Source organism: Macaca mulatta, chromosome 13 (genome assembly GCF_049350105.2).
Source record: "Macaca mulatta isolate MMU2019108-1 chromosome 13, T2T-MMU8v2.0, whole genome shotgun sequence".
Taxonomy (NCBI): Eukaryota; Metazoa; Chordata; class Mammalia; order Primates; family Cercopithecidae; genus Macaca; species Macaca mulatta.
The window spans coordinates 16,263,439-16,267,802 of NC_133418.1; the positions used below are offsets into that span (position 1 = coordinate 16,263,439).

Here is a 4,364-nt window from a genome sequence, read left to right on the forward strand (position 1 = left end):
CGGTATTTGAACATAGCAAAGTCATTAGCCTTCGAGATGCATTTGAAACATCAACTTGCGTTCTTCAAGAGGTTTAAGACACACATAAGTCTTTCTTGCCATGCTCAACACACACAGCCGGCTGTTTCTGAAGTCAGTGTTTCTGGAACAAAAGCCTTGGCCTGCCCCAGTGAACATTCACAATGAGCACACTGTCGCAAGGCTGCTTGGCCAACCAGCAGGGGGCAGGAGAGAGCCACAGGGGCCACGTGGGGTCTCTGCAAACCCCTCTCACTCCCTCAATCGAGGGCGGTGCCTCCTGCCAATCCAGCGGCTTCCTCCAAGGGGAAGAGGCCTCTTCAGCTGCCACCGCACTGATTTCAGGCGGCTCAGCCAATGGGGCAACAGATTCAACAGAGTTCCATGTTGTTAAAGGAAAACTTGTGTTACCAGGCAACCTTAGGGTCAGATTCAACGAAATATAACCAACAACATTGCTTCCAAAACAACATGCTACTAGTGTCTTATCCTTCAATGCTGCTTAAACACGGAAAAGTATGAGGAAAAAAGAACATGGCACTTACTTCTTAAAAAATAACCCCTCTTCCAGGTTCATTTTACCCATATCAGAAAGACTTAGAACTGTGGATTGCCTACAGGAACGCGGAGTGAGGGTGGATCCCCACGCTGACCCAGCCTCACCCCAGGTCAGTCATCCCCCCACCATGGGGTTCACACCTCTCCAGGCCCTGTCACCTCATGAAGGAAAGGTAGCGTCTCTGAGCTCTCTTCGCAGGAAGCACCCAAACACGAGCTAGAGACACAGACACACCCACAACTGCTTTGAAATCCTGAACATATTTAAGGACTTCATTATAAGTTTTTTAAAACGGTAAGAACAAAGTGAGCCTGGTTTTAACGTCTCAGCCACAATAACACCGTGTACATCTGTCTTTTACTGCTTGTTCCTTCTCCGGCAGCTGCTGCCTGGCTGGCCGACTGCAGAAGAACAGCCTCTGGTACTCCCAGGAAGCCCTCCGTAAAAGCGTGACCACCACGATCACGTCTCAGGACGCCGCACACGTTAGGGTCGCCCACAGACCGCCATTCCCACTGCCTAGAAGGCACTGAACGGGCCTCCTGCTCTTTGTCAATGTCAACCTTCCTAAGCTATGTTGTGTTGAAAATTTTTAACCGCAGTCCACACATACTTCTTTGTGTCTTGCTTTTATCGTAGAGGAATATTTTTATGGAAAATTAAGCTTGCAAAGTTGAAGGGTTTTCTGAAAGTCGACTCCTGGAAGGAAAAAAAATGGGCCAGATGTGGTGCTCACGCCTGTAATCCCAGCAGTTTTGTAGGTTGAGGCCAGGAGATTGCTTGAGCCCAGGAGCTCGAGACCAGCCTGGAAAACATGGCAAAACCTTGTCTCTACTAAAAATATCAAAAAAAAAAAAAAAATAGCTGGGCGTGGTGACATGTGTCTAGTCCCAGCTACTCAGGAAGCTGAGGTGGGAGGATCACCTGAGCCCAGGAGGTGAAGGCTGCAGTCAGCCAAGATTTCCATCACTGCATTGCAGCTTGGGCGACAGAGTAAGACACCGTCTCGAAAAAACAAAAAGCAAGAACAACTGTATACATCATTATAGAAGGGAGCTGGCCGGGCGAGGTGGCTCACGCCTGTAATCCCAACACTTTGGGAGGTCGAGGTGGGCAGATCACCTCAGGTCAGGAGTTTGAGACCAGCCTGGCCAATATGGGAAAACCCCATCTCTAATAAAAATACAAAAATTAGCGGGGCATGGTGGTGGGTGCCTGTAATCCCAGCTACTGGGGAGGCTGAGGCAGGAGAATCACTTCAACCCAGGAGGCGGAAGTTGCAGTGGGCCGAGATTGCGCCACTGCACTCCAGCATGGGCAACAAGAGCGAGAGTCCACTTCAAGAAATAAAAATAAAAATGAAGGGAGCTAATGTTTTTCATTTAAGGGAAGGAAAAGAACATTCAGTATTTATACCTCTCACGCACACATCTGCAGTGGTGTCCTAAAGTATTCAATATACACACTCCTACAAATATAGCTCAAAACTACTCACCAAGTTACATGCTAAAAGCACATGCATTGTAAGAATGCTACATTATATTTTTTAAGCATCTGTATCCAATATTTTAGCATACTGGCAGTTTTCCCTTCAGGTGCTGTATGCCTAAATTATTACATGTTTAGTCATTCGTTTTAGAATTTATGACTTGCTTTAGGCGAAAAATATGTTTAAACATAAGCTACTAAATTAATGACTTAGGGGAAAAGTTACTAAGTTAACTTGGAAGTTAAACTTTGCAAACTGAATTTGTTGGACCTCATGCAAGCTAGACGATCAGTTTTTTAAATTGTTTGTTGTGTGTTTCCCTCGAGGATGGAAATCTCTTTACTCTCATCCACTGTGCACACTGCAGCCCCGCCTCTCGTCCACCGCGCCACACTGCAGCCTGCAATTCACCCTGTACCACGCTTTCCACACCTTACCTGAAAGTCACTAAGTATAACCAAGAAGGAAATGAAAAGCAGATAAATGACCTCCACCCCCACATTTAGCATGCAAATGTTAAAAGTTCATCAAAGTAAAACCAAAAACCCACGTTAGCTCACAATTGTAACTGGGAGAGTTATGTACATGGCAATTTGAAAAGTCTAGTTAAATAAAAACCTAATTGAGACTCTCAATAAATACAGTTTATACAAAAAGACATCTGCAAACATTGACAGTGAGGAGAGGACTTCACTCTACATCCAGCCTGTCCTGGAAGCCACGGCCAAATGCCAGGTTGTATGGATCCGAAAAGCAGAGAAAAACAAGTGTTGAAATGTGTACAGTCTCAGCAATGTACAGATTCGATGTAGGATGCTCAGAAACCTTGAATTTTCAATCAGAAAACAACAATATGAACAAGTTTCCCAGCAGTGCCCACCTTCTGCCTACGGCACGTGTAACAGGAACGCTGGCCACCTCCGGGGGAACAGAGGCTTCCTGGTCACATTCGCTCTGGCAGCTGCACAGCTGGCCCACCACAAACACCTGGCTAATACTGAAGAATCACTCGCTCCCTGGGCTTTGCTCACTCTAGCCGGGAGAGCATATTTACAGAGTACTTTATCAACTGAGTCCTCGTTCAATGCGTCAAGCTTGTAGAAGGCAGGGCAACCCCATTCCTGGCCCAATTAAGTGAACTGAGCAGAGCAACTGCCCCCAGTTGGACGGCACTCAGTCACGACAGCAGGAGCCACTGTTCACAGGGCGCTGGCTTCGTGCCGGGAACAGTTTCAAGCGTCTTTTCTCTGTCCGAGGAATATGCACTGCAACCCTGTGGGGCCGTTTGCAACGTCCACCAGAGTTCTGAGGCAGCCAAGTCCAGGCTGTCTGTGGGCCTCGCCACGTGGCCGTCCACATCCCCTGCAGACCAGACCTCACTGCAGGGACTGCGGGTTCCAGGGCTGCCTTGAGGCACATGCTCCCTTCGCCACCTCCTCCTGGCCCCTGACATCAACCCTCACCACTGCTGCCAACACTTGATTTTCTCATGGCTCCTGAGGGGCCTGTTCTGCTCTTCCCTGCTCCCTGCGTCCGGCTTGGAGGGTGCCCACATCAACGCCAATGCCAAAGCTCACGTAATCACCAACCCTTCCACGGGGCTTGATGCCTAGGAGTCTCAATATCAGAAAGTCAGATTCCTGTGCTTGTTGGAGAATTGCTTCCCATTGTAGAAGTGAAGGAGATAAAATTCTAGGTGCCTGCAATAACATCATTTCCACAACGAAGCCACTTCTGTAGCACAAAACAAACAAATAAAAAGCTTTTTAAAAAACTTCTTTTATATAAGCTAAATACAATTTAATTTTTACATCCACGTTCTCATCAGCTCCCACCTGGCGAGCAGGCAAATAGTAATTTTCAAAGAAACAAATTGTTCCATAAATTTAACACTTAGCATTTTCACTATTAAGCAAGAATTATCCCAAAAATACACCTTCAAAAATTGATTGTCACACAGTGAAATAGCACTTAATGCAAAGGAATTTTCTTTTCAGGTTTCTGTTCTGGAAAAGAAAAAAAAAAGATTTCTGGCAAAGAGATAAACACTAATTATGTCATAATCCAAAATGTCTCCGGGAAAAATAATGTCATCCAATTAGTTCTTTGAAGTGTTACAAATACAGCTGAATTTTAATAGTAATTTGTCCATAATTACCAAAAGAATCTTTTAAAATCTTAATACTGAAAGAATAACCATAAACGGATATAAAACACAAAGCAGAAGGGTTAAAATTTTGGGGTAGATTTTGGCCCATATTTTTAACATATGCATAGTGATTTACCTAGCTGAAGCTT

The 4,364-nt window shown here is 45.5% G+C and overlaps 1 long non-coding RNA gene across 1 annotated transcript; it reads right to left on the reverse strand.

Moving 5' to 3' along the window:
* Positions 1-2,688: 2,688 nt before the first annotated feature.
* Positions 2,689-4,075, reverse strand: LOC144333989 (uncharacterized). The gene is made up of 2 exons (XR_013403137.1): positions 4,003-4,075; positions 2,689-3,800 (listed from the first exon to the last, which is right to left on the reverse strand). It is a non-coding gene; the product is annotated as an uncharacterized LOC144333989 (long non-coding RNA).
* Between the last annotated feature and the right edge of the window lie 289 nt (positions 4,076-4,364).